We start from the raw sequence: 16,418 nt of genomic DNA, 5'->3' as shown, positions 1-16,418 counted from the left end.
AAAGCGGGAGAAAGGATTGGCCATGTTTTCACTATCCCCTCTGACCTTCCCCTCTCTGACCCCGAACGATCAGTCCTCAGCAAAGGCCTGAGCTTCATCCCCTTATGCCCCTAACTGAATGAATTTCGAGCTCGGCACGATGCTGAGCTCTTCTTCCATTGCCTTCATCTGCATGCCCACTTCTCTGGCCAGGAGTTTTCCCCCGCATGGCTGATGCTTTCTCCCGTTTTCTAAATTCTCCTTCTACTTGGAACCCTCCCTCTGGCCTTTACCCTCTCTAGATCTTTTCATTGCTAACTGCCGACTTGACATCAGCTGTCTCCATTTCTCTGCTCCCCTCTCTCACTCCAACCTACCTCTCTCTGAACTTGCAGCACTCCGTTCTGTCCAATCCAAACCTAACATTATCATTAAACCTGCTGATAAGGGTGGTGCTGTTGTTGTTTGGCGAACTGACCTCTACCGTGCGGAAGCTGAACGCAAACTCTCCAACACCTCCTCCTACCTTCGCCTTGACCATGACCCCACTAGCAAACATCAAGCCATTGTTCCCAAGTATGTCACTGACCTCATCTCCTCTGGAGATCTTCCCTCCATGGCCACCAACCTCATAGTCCCCCAACCCCACACAGCCCGCTTCTACCTCCTTCCCAAGATCCACAAACAGGACTGCCCTGGAAGACCCATCGGTTCAGCTTGTTCTTGCCCCACGGAACTTAGCTCTTCCTATCTCAACTCTATTTTTTCTCCCCTTGTCCAGTCTCTTCCCACCTATATTCGCGACTCTTCTGATGCCCTCCTTCACTTTAACAGTTTCCAGTTTCCTGGCCCCAACCGTCTCCTTTTCACTATGGACGTCCAATCCCTCTACTCCTCCATCCCCCAGCAGGACGGCCTTTGGGCGCTCCGTTTCTTCGTTGAACAGTGGCCAAACCAGTCCCCATCCACCACCACCCTCCTCCGCCTGGCTGAACTTGTTCTCACATTGAACAAGTTCTCCTTTGACTCCACTCACGTCATCCAAATTAAAGGTATTGCTATGGGAACCCGCATGGGGCCTAGCTATGCCAGCCTGTTCATGGGATATGTGTAACATTCTTTGTTCCAGTCCTACACAGGTCCCATCCCTCACCACTTTTTCTGCTACATTGATGACTGTATTGGTGCCGTTTCCTGCCCTCGCCCTGAACTAGATAAGTTCATTCACTTTACTTCCAATTTCCACCCTTCCCTCACCTTCACATGGTCCATCTCTGACACTTCCTTTCCCTTCCTTGATTTCTCCGTCTCCATTTCTGGCGATCAGCTTTCAACAAACATCCAGTACAAGCCCACCGACTCCCGCAGCTACCTGGACTACACTTCCTCCTACCCCGCTTCCTGTAAGGACTCTATTCCATTTTTCTAGTTTCTCTGTCTCCGCCGCATCTGTGCGGGTTAGGTTGATTGGCTATGATAAATTGACCCTTAGTGTTAGGGGGATTAAATACGGGGATAGAGTGGGATATGTGTTGGTGTAGGGGTTGCGGGGATCGGGTGGGATATGTGTCGGTGCAGGCTCGATGGGCCGAAATGGCCTCTACCTGCACTGTGGGGTTTCTGTGATTCTGTGATCTTCTGAGGCAGTGCATGGAACCGTGGATGACTTGCTTCCACATTAGAAATGAGTTCTCAGGTGACTGATGAGTCCAATGCGGGACCTACAGTCTCTGTTACAGGTGGGGCAGACAGTGGTTGAAGGGGAGGTTGGGTGGTGTGCTTGGGTTGACGTGCGCTCCTTGCGCTGCCTGCGCTTGGCTTCTGCGTGCTCCTGGTGAAGAGACTTGAGGTGTGCGGCGCTTTCTCGGATGCTTCTCCTCAACTTTGTGCGGTCTTCGGCCAGGAATTCCCAGGTCTCGGTGGGAATGTTACACTTTTTCAAGGAGGCTTTGAGGGTGACCTTGAAGTGTTTCCTCTACCCACCTGGGGCTCTCTTGCTGTGTCGGAGCTCCGAGTAGATCACTTGTTTTGGGAGTCCCGTATTGGGCATGCGGACAATGTGACCCATCCATCGGAGCTGATCAAGCATGGTCAAAGCTTCGATGCGGCGAATGTTGGCCTGAGCAAGAACACTGACACTGGTGCGCCTATTCTGCCAATGGATTTGCAGGATCTTGTGAATTGCAATGGAATATCAATTTAAAATAGAACAATAATTTGCAATGCAATAGCACATTGCAATGGAATATCACACTGAAATATAATCGTCACTTGCAATGCAATAATACATTTCAATGGAATATTACTTTGCAATTTAATAGTCATTTGCAATGTAATAGCACCTTGTAATGCAATGCCACTTTGCAATATAACCATCATTTGCAATGCAATAGAACATTGCAATGGAACATCACTGCAATACAATCATCATTTGCAATGCGAAAGAACATTTCAAGCTACTATCAGTTGGCAATATAACAGCCATTTGCAATGCAACAGAACAGTGCAATGGAATATCACTGCAATATAATCGTCATTTGCAATGCGAAAGAACATTTCAAGGTACTATCAGTTTGCAATATAATAGTCATTTGCAATGCAATAGAACACTGCAATGGAATATTACCTTTCAATATAATAATAATTTGCAATGCAACAGAACATTGCAATGGAATATCAATTTGCAATATGATTGTCATTTGCAATGCAAAAGCACATTGCAATGGAATATCACTTTGCAATATAATTGTCATTTGCAATACAATAGCAAATTGCCATGTAATATCGATTTGCAATATAATCACCATTTGCAATGCAATAGCACTTTGCAATGGAATATATATTTGCAATATAATAGTCTTTTGCAAAGCAATATCGCATTGTAATGGAATATCGCTTTAAATAAAATGTGTAATTTGCAATGCAATAACATATTGCAATGGAATATCAATTGGCAATATAATTGTCATTTGCAATGCAATAGCACATTACGATGCAATAGAGCATTGCAATGGAATATAAATTTAAAATATAACAGTCATTTGCAATGCAATAGTAGATTGCAATGGAATATCACTTTGCAATATAATAGTCATTGGCAATGCAATAGCACATTGCAATTTAATTTCGCTTTGCAATATAATCATCATTTGCAATGCAATAGCACTTTGCAATGGAATATAAATTTGCAATATAATAGTCTTTTGCAAAGCAATATCACATTTTAATGAAATGTCACTTTGCAATATAATAGGCATTTGCAATGCAACAGTACATTGCAATGGAATATCACTTTGAAATATAATAGACACTTGCAATGCCAAAGCAAATTGCAATGGAATATCATTTTCCAAAACACAACTATTTTGAAAACAAGATAACAATGCAATGTAATATCACTTTGAAATATAATTGTCATTTGCAATGCAATAGAACATTGCAATGGAATATAACATTGCAATATAATAGGCATTTGCAATGCAATGGAACATTGCAATGGAAGATAACATTGCAATATAATAAGCATTTGCAATGCAATAGCGCATTGTAATGGAATATCGCTTTATAATATAATCATTATCTGCAATGCAACAGCATATTGCAATGGAACATCACTTTGCAATATTATCATCATTAGCAATGCAACAGCACATTACAATGCAATAGACCATTGCAATGGACTCTCAGTTTGCAACATAATAGTTATTTGAAAGGCATTGGCACATGGCAATGGAAGATTAATTTAAAATATAACAGTCATTTGCAAGAGGGTGGTTGGAATGTGGAACTCAATGCCTAAAAGGGTGGTAGAGGCAGGAACCCTCACAACATTCAAGAAGCATTTGGATGAGCACTTGAAATGCCATTGCATACAGGGCTATGGACCAAATGCTGGAAAATGGGATTAGACTGGACAGGGATGGATGGGCGGCGCAGACACGATGGGCCGAAGGGCCTCTTTCTGTGCTGCAAAACTCTATGACTCTATGACTCTATGACAATAGAATATCACTTTGCCATATAATATGCTTTTGCAATGCAATAGAACATTGCAATGGAACATCACTGCAATATAATCGTCATTTGCAATGCAATAGAACATTTCAATGGACTCTCAGTTTGCAATATAATAGTCATTTGCAATGCAATAGAACATTGCAATGGAATGTTACCTTGCAATATATTAGTCATTTGCAATGCAAAAGAACATTGCAATGGAATATCGCTTTGCAATATTATCGTCATTTGCAATGCAACAACACATTGCAATGTAATTTCAGTTTGTAGAGTAATAGTCATTGGCAATGCATTAGAACATTACAATGAAATATCACTTAACAGCATAGTAGTCATTTGTAATGCAATAGAACATTGCAATGGTATTTCACTTAGCAATGTAATAGTCAGTTGCAATGCAAAAGCTCATTACAATGGAATATCGCTTTGCAATATAATTGTCATTTGCAATGCAATAGCAAATTGCAATGGAATATCGATTTGCAAAATATTCGTTATTTGCAATGCAATATAACATTGCAATTGAATATCACTTTCCAATGTAATAGTCATTTGCAATGCAATAGAAAATTGCAATGGGATATCACTTCACAATACAATAGTCACTTGCAATGCAATATAATATTGCAATGGAATATAAATTTGCAATATAATTGTCATTTGCAATGCAACATCACATTGGAATGCAATGTCGCTTTTCAATATAATTGTCATTTGCAATGCAATATAACAATGCAATTTAATATCACTTTGCAATATAATAATCATTTGCAATGCAATAGCAAATTGCAATGGAATATAAAATTGCAATGTATCAGCATTTGCAATGCAACATCACAATGTAATATTGTTTTAAAATAAAATCGTAATAGGCAATGTAATAGCATATTGCAATGGAATATCAATTTGAAATATAATCGTCATTTGCAAAGCATTAAGACATTGCAATGGAATATCACTTTGCCATATAATAGTCATTTGCAATGCATTACCTCATTCTAATGGAATATCACTTTGCAATGTAATAATCATGAGCAATGCAATAGCATACTGCAACGGAATATCACATAAGAATATAGTAGTCATTTGTAAGGCAATAGAAGATTGCAATCTAATATCACGTTGTAATATAATAGTCATTTGAAATGCAATGGCACATTGCAATGGAATATCACTTTGCCATATAATATGCTTTTGCAATGCAATAGAACATTGCAATGGAACATCACTGCAATACAATCGTCATTTGCAATGCAATAGAACATTTCAATGGACTATCAGTTTGCAATATAATAGTTATTTGCAATGCAATAGAACATTGCAATGGAATATTACCTTGCAATATATTAGTCATCTGCAATGCAAGAGAACATTGCAATGGAACATCACTCTGAAATATAATCATCACTTGCAATGCAATAAAACATTGCAATGGAATATTACTTTGCAATTTAATAGTCATTTGCAATGCAATAACACCTTGTAATGCAATGCCGCTTTGCAATATAACCATCATTTGCAATACAATAGAACATTGCAATGGAACCTCACTGCAATATAATCATCATTTGCAATGCGAAAGAACATTTCAATCTATCAGTTGGCAATATAATAGTCATTTGCAATGCAATAGAACAATGCAATGGAATATCGATTTGCAGAGTAATCGTTATTTGCAATGAAAATAACATTGCAATCTAATATCACTGTGTAATATAATAGTCATTTGTAATGCAATATCATATTGCAATGGAATATCACTTAAGAATACAGTAGTCATTTGTAATGTAATAGAAGATTGCAATCTAATATCATGTTGTAATATAATACTCAATTGAAATGTAACAGCACATTGCAATGGAATTTCACTTTGCAATATCATAGTCATTTGCAATGCAATAGAACACTGCAATGGAATATTACCTTTCAATATAATAGTCATTTGCAATGCAACAGAACATTGCAATGGAATATGACTTTGCAATATGCTCGTCATTTGCAATGCAAAATCACATTGAAATAGAATATCACTTTGCAATATAATTGTCATTTGCAATACAATAGCAAATTGCCATGTCATATCGATTTGCAATATAATCGTCATTTGCAATGCAATAGCACTTTGCAATGGAATATAAATTTGCAATATAATAGTCATTTGCAAAGCAATATCGCATTGTAATGGAATAACGCTTTAAATCAAATTTGTAATTGGCAATGCAATAACATATTGCAATGGAATATCAATTTGCAATACAATCATCATTTGCAATGCAATAGTACATTACGACACAATAGAACATTGCAATGGAATATCAATTTAAAATATAACAGTCATTTGCAATGCTACAGTAGATTGCAATGGAATATCACTTTGCACTATAATAGTCATTGGCAGTGCAATAGCACATTGCAATGTAATTTTGCTTTGCAATATAATCATCATTGGCAATGCCAAAGCAAATTGCAATGGAATATCATTTCCCAAAACACAACTATTTTGAAAACTATATAACAATGCAATGTAATATCACTTTGCAATATAATTGTCATTTGCAATGCAATAGAACATTGCAATGGAATAGTACCATGCCATATATTAGTCATTTGCAAATCAAGAGAACATTGCAAAGGAACATCACTGCAATATAATCGTCATTTGCAATGCAATAGATGATTGCAATGGAATATCGCTTTGCAATATTATCATCATTTGCAATGCAACAACACATTGCAATGTAATTTCAGTTTGCAGAGTAATAGTCATTGGCAATGCATATTAACATTGCAATGATATATCACTTAACAGCATAGTAGTCATTTGTAATGCAATAGAACATTGCAATGGTATATCACTTAACAATGTAATAGTCACTTGCAATGCAAAAGCTCATTACAATGGAATATCGCTTTGCAACATAATATGCTTTTGCAATGCAATAGCAAATTGCAATGGAATATCGATTTGCAAAATATTCGTTATTTGCAATGCAATATAACATTGCAATTAAATATCACTTTGCAACAATGGCTTAGTGGTTAGCACTGTTGCCTCACAGCGCCAGGGACCCGGGTTCGAATCCGGCCTCGGGTGACTGTCTGTGTGGAGTTTGCACATTCTCCCCGTGTTTGCGTGGGTTTTCTCCGGGTGCTCCGGTTTCCTCCCACAGTCCAAAGATGTGCGGGTTAGGTTGATTGGCTATGATAAATTGACCCTTAGTGTTAGGGGGATTAAATACGTGGGGTTACGGGGATAGGGTGGGATATGTGTTGATGTAGGGGTTACGGGGATCGGGTGGGATATGTGTCGGTGCAGGCTCGATGGCCTGAAATGGCCTCTATCTGCACTGTGGGGTTTCTGTGTGATTCTGTGTGAATATAATAGTCATTTGCAATGCAATAGAAAATTGCAATAGGATATCACTTTACAATACATTAGTCATTTGCAATGCAATATAACATTGCAATGGAATATTACTTTACAATATAATAGTCACTTGCAATGCAATAGCAAAGTGCAATGGAATACAAATTTGCAATATGATAGTCATTTGCAATGCAACATCACATTGGAATGCAATGTCACTTTTCTATATAATTGTCATTTGCAGTGCAATATAATAATGCAATTTAATATCACTTTGCAATATAATAGTCATTTGCAATGCAATAGCAAATTGCAATGGAATATAAATTTACAATATAATAGTATTTGCAATTCAACATCACGTTGTAATGGAATATTGCTTTAAAATAAAATCGTCATTGGCAATGCAATAGCATATTGCAATGGAATATCAATTTGAAATATAATCGTCATTTGCAAAGCAATAGAACATTGCAATGGAATATCACTTTGCCATATAATAGTCATTTGCAATGCATTACCTCATTCTAATGGGATATCACTTTGCAATGTAATAATCATTGGCAATGCAATAGCATATTGCAATGGAATATCACATAAGAATATAGTAGTCATTTGTAATGCAATAGAAGATTGCAATCTAATATCACGTTGTAATATAATAGTCATTGGAAATGCAATGGCACATTGCAACGGAATATCACTTTGCCATATATTATGCTTTTGCAATGCAATAGAACATTGCAATGGAACATCACTGCAGAACAATTGTCATTTGCAATGCGATAAACCATTTCAATGGACTATCATTTTGCAATATTATAGCCATTTGAAATGCAATGGCATATGGCAATGGAATATTACTTTAAAATATAACAGTCTTTTGCAATGCAATAGAAAATTGCAATGGAACATCACTGCAATAATTTCATCATTTGCAATGTGATAGAACATTTCAATAGACTATCAGTTTGCAATATAATAGTAATTTGCATTGCAATAGAACATTGGAATGGAATATTACCTTGCAATATAATAGTCATTTGCAATGCAAAAGAATATTTCAATGGGATATCACTTTGCAATACGATCGTCATTTGCAATGCAATAGAACATTGCAATGGAATATCACTTAACAGCATAGAAGTCATTTTTAATGCAATAGAACATTGCAATGGTATATCACTTAGCAATGTAATAGTTACTTGCAATGCAAATGCACATTGCAAAGGAATATCACTTTGCAATAAATTGTCATTTGCAATGCAATAGAACATTGCAATGGAATAGTACCATGCCATATATTAGTCATTTGCAATGCAAGAGAACATTGCAATGGAACATCACTGCAATATAATCGTCATTTGCAATGCGAAAAAACATTTCAATGGACTATCTGTTTGCATTATAATAGCCATTTGAAATGCAAAGGCATATGGCAATGCATTATTACATTAAAATATAAGAGTCTTTTGTAATGCAATAGAACATGGCAATGGAATATCGCTGCAATAATTCCATCATTTGCAATGCGATAGAACATTTCAATGGACTATCAGTTTGCAATGTAAAAGTCATTTGCATTGTAATAGAACATTGGAATGTAATATTACCTTGCAATATAATAGTCATTTGTAATGCAATAGAACATTGCAATGGTATATCACTTAGCAATGTAACAGTTACTTGCAATGCAAAAGCACATTGCAAAGGAATACCACTTTGCTATATAATTGTCATTTGCAACGCAATAGCAAATTGCAATGGAACATCGATTTGCAAAATAATCGTTACTTGCAATGCAATATAACCTTGCAATTGAATATGCAATGCACTAGCTCATTGGAATGCAAGGTTGCTTTGCAATATCATCGTCATTTGCAATGCAATACAAAATGCAATGGAATATCACTTTGCAATCTAATAGTCATTTGCAATGCAATAGCAAATTGCAATGAAATATAAATTTGCAATATAATAGTAATTGCAATGCAATATCAGATTGTAATGGAACATCCCTTTAAAATAAATTCATAATTGGCAATGAAATAGCATATTGCAATGGAATATCAATTTGAAATATAATTGTCATTTGCAATGCAATAGAACATTGCAATGGAATAACATTTTGCAGTATAATAGTGATCTGCAATGCAATAGAACTTTGCACTGGAATATTACCTTGCAATATAAGTCATTTGCAATGCATTACCTCATTCTAATGGAATATCACTTTGCAATGTAATAATCATTAGCAATGCAATAGCATATTGCAATGGAATATCACATAAGAATATAGTAGTCATTTGTAATGCAATAGAAGATTGCAATCTAATATCATGTTGTAATATAATAGTCATTTGAAATGCAATGGCACATTGCAACGGAATATCACTTTGCCATATATTATGCTTTTGCAATGCAATAGAACATTGCAATGGAACATCACTGTAAGGATTTCGGGGGCTTCGTTTAAACTGGATTAAGGTAATCTACCTGGCCAGCAGTCTTTTTGCTGCTGCACTCTAAACCAATTTACAAACAGCGGTTTCGAATCGCTACCCCTCCTTTAGTTCTGAGTGGAGGAACTTATAATTAATGATATTAAAACGGAACACGTGGTTTGGATGAGAGAAAAAAATCAAGCTTTATTAACTAAAAGAAACTACAATCACAATATCAAACTATCCCACACGAACACAGTAAAATTGTAAAACTATACAGCAGGAGGGTTGCAGATGGTGAAAACGAGGGGTACAATGGCTACAATGTTATTTAAACAATCTTAGCAATTCCCTTAAATCACCATCCCCCCTTAACTCCTGCTAGGTTGCCTTGTTGAGAGTCAGAAAATCTCTGCTCACATGGTCCAGCGAAGAGAGAGAGAGAGAGAGAGAGAGCTCACCTATGTCCCAGGAAGTCAAGAGGCAAGAGCCAAGAGTCAAGAGAGCGAGCTGGCTGCTCAGCCCTTTTTTTATACCTGGTGAGCCCCTCACATCCTGCCTTGCAAGGGCTGTGTGCAAAATTAACCCCAAAGCTGTGATAGGCTAACTCAAAGTGGTTAGATTGAGTGAATGTGATTTTCAGAGCTCCCTTTGCTGAAACAAAAGGGAGATACATCTGCTCTATAGTCCAGTACTGGGTGATTGGAAACCCATTCAAGATACAAAGAGTCTCTTCTGCAGTTTAGGTGTATCCACTCGATATACAAACAAATGCTAATAGCATTCAATTGCTTTATAAACAAAGCAATGTCCTTTGTCTTCATTGAACCTTACTTCCAGACACAGGAAGCTGCATTCCAAACCTCTTTTGTCATTCGGCCATGTGGTGCGACTGCCATTTTATCCCTGGAAATTTAAAAAGCACATTGCCCAGGGATACTTTAATCAAAAACATGAATCTTCAGAACTGTAAATTATTGCGAATTCTTACAGTCCGCCCTTGGATACTTCCAGCTTGCTTGTAGTATCCTCTTGAAGAAATGAGCAATGATTTCTGACCCCCCACAAACAACCATCCCCTGTATTTACCTAATAGCTATCTGCCACTGATCCCCGTCCTGTCTATTCCCCTTAAATTCAAGAAAAAACCATGGTACAGTTGGCATCTTACAGATACTTCAGTTTTCAATAAGGGGTCTCATACAACTACACGCTTGTAAAATTATACAGTGTAAACCAAATTTACAATCACTTTTTTTTTACATCATAATTTATTACAAAATGTTGCAATCTTAGTTACACAATGTACTCAAATTATCGCAAGCACAGAGAGGGTCCTACGCCTCTGCTCAACTTGGAGTTGTCACAAACTGGTCCCAAGCACGGAGAGGATCCGACGCCTCTGCTCAACTTGGGGCTGCAACACAAAATACAAAAAATCATTAAACAACATGCTTAAATGAAACCCGATCTTCACGTGCCGATGATGGGTCGCGAAATTCGAGTGGGTATTGCTCCTCCCACTCGGGCAGTAAAAATACCTTCCACCCCCCTTTGATCAGCTTAAACTTTAAAACAGGCAGAATGGATTTAGCGACCAGCCTGCTCCAACAGCCCCGAGCCATTCCCTTGTTCTTTTGTGGAGGCGGGGTACCCCTCACGTTTAAAATATACCTTGGCACAGACCGAGACCGGGGAGTATGGGATCTCATGACTCCCAGTCCCTCCCCATCCCATCTTCTCTCGACTGGCTGCAGAAAATGATGGGTGCCTGTGTGGCGGCACTCCCTGGCCCCACACTGATCCGGCCACCCACTCATCCTTCCCAGCCACAACTTATCTTCTTGGCCCGTGGGCCCCCGGGTGAGTTCCTCCCTCCCCCGACCGCACCCACGTGACTCTTGGGTCTCCCCCTCCTCTATACAATAATTCCCGGGCCATCACCACCCACCCCCGGGGAACGCGTCCCTATGAACAGGCACCCGCGCTTCCCCATCGTGACTCCTCAACAGCGAGGTTTCCCGCACGTGAACTTCGGTCAGGATAGTGCTGGGTTGGGGGCCATGCCCCACCCAGCTGGGGCCATCTCCTCCCCGTAGGAGGAGAAGGCAAGTTCCTCCAGACTCTGTCCAATTTTTCCCGAAGATCGCTGCCGGGTCTCCTGGATTCGTCCAGTGGCGAGGTGATCCCCAACATTCCGTATCTTCATTCGGTGTCCAGCTCGGGCTGGGCGAACATGGCTGCTTCATTTTCCAATCTCCTGCAAAAACTTAAAAGGACATGCAGCCAGGTCTCACTGACCTGCTGCCTTAGGTGGAGACATGGTCGGGTCCCTTGACCTCGGACCAAAATACAAACATTCGGCACACATGTTAAACTTACTTAAAACTAGTTAAATAAAAATCATTAAACACCTTATCAAGCTTTATACACTCACATAGCTATAATACAAATGCCGCCCGTCTCCGGACGGCCAGTCTAATCTCTGGCACTGTCACAGATTGCTGCTGGCTGCAGCGAAGCTGGACTGCCTCCTGTCTCTGGTCCCCCACAGCTTATGGCTGTTGAGTGGGGGCCTCTGTTCTCTGGCTTTTCCCTGGCTCGGGAAACCGCTCTATTCCACTGTAAAGTGGGTGACCATGCTTTCTTAGGCTGGGGCACCCGCTGAGACCTTCTGAGGGGTGTCTCTATGGGGGAAACTTTGGCTGGCAGACCCTGAGCTTGGGTCACAGCCCCAGCTGGCTGGGAACCTTCTCCCCCATGTCCAAATAGCCCGCACTGTATAATGTACCTGGAAGCCTGCTGGTACAAATCTCTCTCTCCTGATCCAAAACCTGGTGTCAGCTCCCTCCCTATGTCTCCTACCACCCCATTGTCCACCCCTCCTCACTGCCAGAGCTCCTCAAAACCCGGAGCTGTGGGCTGCTGCCTTGGGATCTCTAATTCCCTAGCCAGCCTTTCCCTGGGTGATGCCTGTGGGATAGTTTGATTTGGGCTGCCAGTAAAATCCAGCTGACCTGCCTTCGGGCTGATCAGACAAATCATCCCCTTTGATGCATTTAAAGCCATGTTAAGGCTTTCTATCTCTGCACTACAGGGGCCATGATCTGCTTCCTCAAACCTTAGGGCGCAGGCCAGCTTATAAGCTGCCCTTGCTTCCCTAAACCTTTCCTCCTGCTCTCTCTTCTCTCCCTTCCTAACCCAGCCACCTATACCCCGATAGGTCAGCCTACACGCTGCTGCTAACATCCGCAGGGCTACTCACATACTGAAAACAACGAGAGAAACAAGAGCTGATGCTTTCTCCAGATCCAGACCACTTATTAAATCAAAAACTGCCTCCACTCCGACCTGGCTCGCCATTGTAAGGATTTTGGGGGCTTCGTTTAAACTGGTTTAAGGTAATCTACCTGGCCAGCAGTCTTTTTGCTGCTGCACTCTAAATCAATTTACAAACAGCGGTTTCGAATCGCTACCCCTCCTTTAGTTCTGAGTGGAGGAACTTATAATTAATGATATTAAAACGGAACATGTGGTTTGGATGAGAGAAAAAAATCAAGCTTTATTAACTAAAAGAAACTACAATCACAATATCAAACTATCCCACACGAACACAGTAAAATTGTAAAACTATACAGCAGGGGGGTTGCAGATGGTGAAAACGAGGGGTACAATGGCTACAATGTTATTTAAACAATCTTAGCAATTCCCTTAAATCACCATCCCCCCATAAGTCCTGCTAGGTTGCCTTGTTGAGAGTCAGAAAATCTCTGCTCACATGGTCCAGCGAAGAGAGAGAGAGATAGAGAGAGAGCTCACCTATGTCCCAGGAAGTCAAGAGGCAAGAGCCAAGAGTCAAGAGAGCGAGCTGGCTGCTCAGCCCTTTTTTTATACCTGGTGAGCCCCTCACATCCTGCCTTGCAAGGGCTGTGTGCAAAATTAACCCCAAAGCTGTGATAGGCTAACTCAAAGTGGTTAGATTGAGTTAATGTGATTTTCAGAGCTCCCTTTGCTGAAACAAAAGGGAGATACATCTGCTCTATAGTCCAGTACTGGGTGATTGGAAACCCATTCAAGATACAAAGAGTCTCTTCTGCAGTTTAGGTGTATCCACTCGATATACAAACAAATGCTAATAGCATTCAATTGCTTTATAAACAAAGCAATGTCCTTTGTCTTCATTGAACCTTACTTACAGACACAGAAAGCTGCATTCCAAACCTCTTTTGTCATTCGGCCATGTGGTGTGACAGCCATTTTATCCCTGGAAATTTAAAAAGCACATTGCCCAGGGATACTTTAATCAAAAAACATGAATCTTCAGAACTGTAAATTATTGCGAATTCTTACATCACTGCAGAACAATCGTCATTTGCAATGCGATAAACCATTTCAATGGACTATCATTTTGCAATATTATAGCCATTTGAAATGCAATGGCATATGGCAATGGAATATTACTTTAAAATATAACAGTCTTTTGCAATGCAATAGAAAATTGCAATGGAACATCACTGCAATAATTTCATCATTTGCAATGTGATAGAACATTTCAATGGACTATCAGTTTGCAATATAATAGTAATTTGCATTGCAATAGAACATTGGGATGGAATATTACCTTGCAATATAATAGTCATTTGCAATGCAATAGAATATTTCAATGGGATATCACTTTGCAATGCGATCGTCATTTGCAATGCAATAGAACATTGCAATGGAATATCACTTAACAGCATAGAAGTCATTTTTAATGCAATAGAACATTGCAATGGTGGCATAGGTGGCATAGTGGTTAGCACTGTTGCCTCACAGCGCCAGGGACCCGGGTTCGAATCCGGCCTCGGGTGACTGTCTGTGTGGAGTTTGCACATTCTCCCCGTGTTTGCGTGGGTTTCCTCCGGGTGCTCCGGTTTCCTCCCACAGTCCAAAGATGTGCGGGTTAGGTTGATTGGCTATGATAAATTGACCCTTAGTGTTAGGGGGATTAAATACGTGGGGTTACGGGGATAGGGTGGGATATGTGTTGGTGTAGGGGTTACAGGGATTGGGTGGGATATGTGTCGGTGCAGGCTCGATGGGCCGAAATGGCCTCTATCTGCACTGTGGGGTTTCTGTGATTCTGTGATTCTGTGATCACTTAGCAATGTAATAGTTACTTGCAATGCAAATGCACATTGCAAAGGAATATCACTTTGCAATAGATTGTCATTTGCAATGCAATAGAACATTGCAATGGAATAGTACCATGCCATATATTAGTCATTTGCAATGCAAGAGAACATTGCAATGGAACATCACTGCAATATAATCGTCATTTGCAATGCGAAAAAACATTTCAATGGACTATCCGTTTGCAATATAATAGCCATTTGAAATGCAAAGGCATATGGCAATGGATTATTACATTAAAATATAAGAGTCTTTTGTAATGCAATAGAACATGGCAATGGAATATCGCTGCAATAATTCCATCATTTGCAATGCGATAGAACATTTCAATGGACTATCAGCTTGCAATGTAAAAGTCATTTGCATTGCAATAGAACATTGGAATGTAATATTACCTTGCAATATAATAGTCATTTGTAATGCAATAGAACATTGCAATGGTATATCACTTAGCAATGTAACAGTTACTTACAATGCAAAAGCACATTGCAAAGGAATACCACTTTGCTATATAATTGTCATTTGCAACGCAATAGCAAATTGCAATGGAATATCGATTTGCAAAATAATCGTTACTTGCAATGCAATATAACCTTGCAATTGAATATGCAATGCATTAGCTCATTGGAATGCAAGGTTGCTTTGCAATATCATCGTCATTTGCAATGCAATACAAAATGCAATGGAATATCACTTTGCAATCTAATAGTCATTTGCAATGCAATAGCAAATTGCAATGAAATATAAATTGGCAATATAATAGTAATTGCAATGCAATATCACATTGTAATGGAATATCCCTTTAAAGTAAATTCATAATTGGCAATGAAATAGCATATTGCAATGGAATATCAATTTGAAATATAATTGTCATTTGCAATGCAATAGAACATTGCAATGGAATAACATTTTGCAGTATAATAGTGATCTGCAATGCAATAGAACTTTGCACTGGAATATTACCTTGCAATATAATAGTCATTTGCAATGAAGTAGTACATTGCAATGGGACATGGCTTTGCAGTATAATAGTAATTTGCAATGAATTAGAACATTGCAATGGAATATCACTGCAATATAATCGTTATTTGCAACGCAATAGAACATGGCAATGGAATATCGCATTGCGTTATGATCATCATTTGCAATGCAATAGAACATTGCAATGGAATATCACTTTGCAATAGTATCGTCATTTGCAATGCAACAGCACATTGCAAAGTAATTTCAGTTTGCAGAGTAATAGTCATTTGCAATGCATTAGAACATTGCAATGGTATATCACTTAGCAAAGTAATAGTCACTTGCAATGTAAAAGCACATTGCAATGGAATATCACTTTGCAATATAACTGTCATTTGCAATGCAACAGCAAATTGCAATGGAATATCGATTTGCTAAATATTTGTTATTTGCAATGCAATATAACTTTGCAATTG

Source organism: Somniosus microcephalus, chromosome 30 (genome assembly GCF_052327205.1).
Source record: "Somniosus microcephalus isolate GS21.2 chromosome 30, FLI_Smic_1.0, whole genome shotgun sequence".
NCBI classification, from domain to species: Eukaryota; Metazoa; Chordata; class Chondrichthyes; order Squaliformes; family Somniosidae; genus Somniosus; species Somniosus microcephalus.
This window is presented reverse-complemented; position numbering follows the sequence as displayed.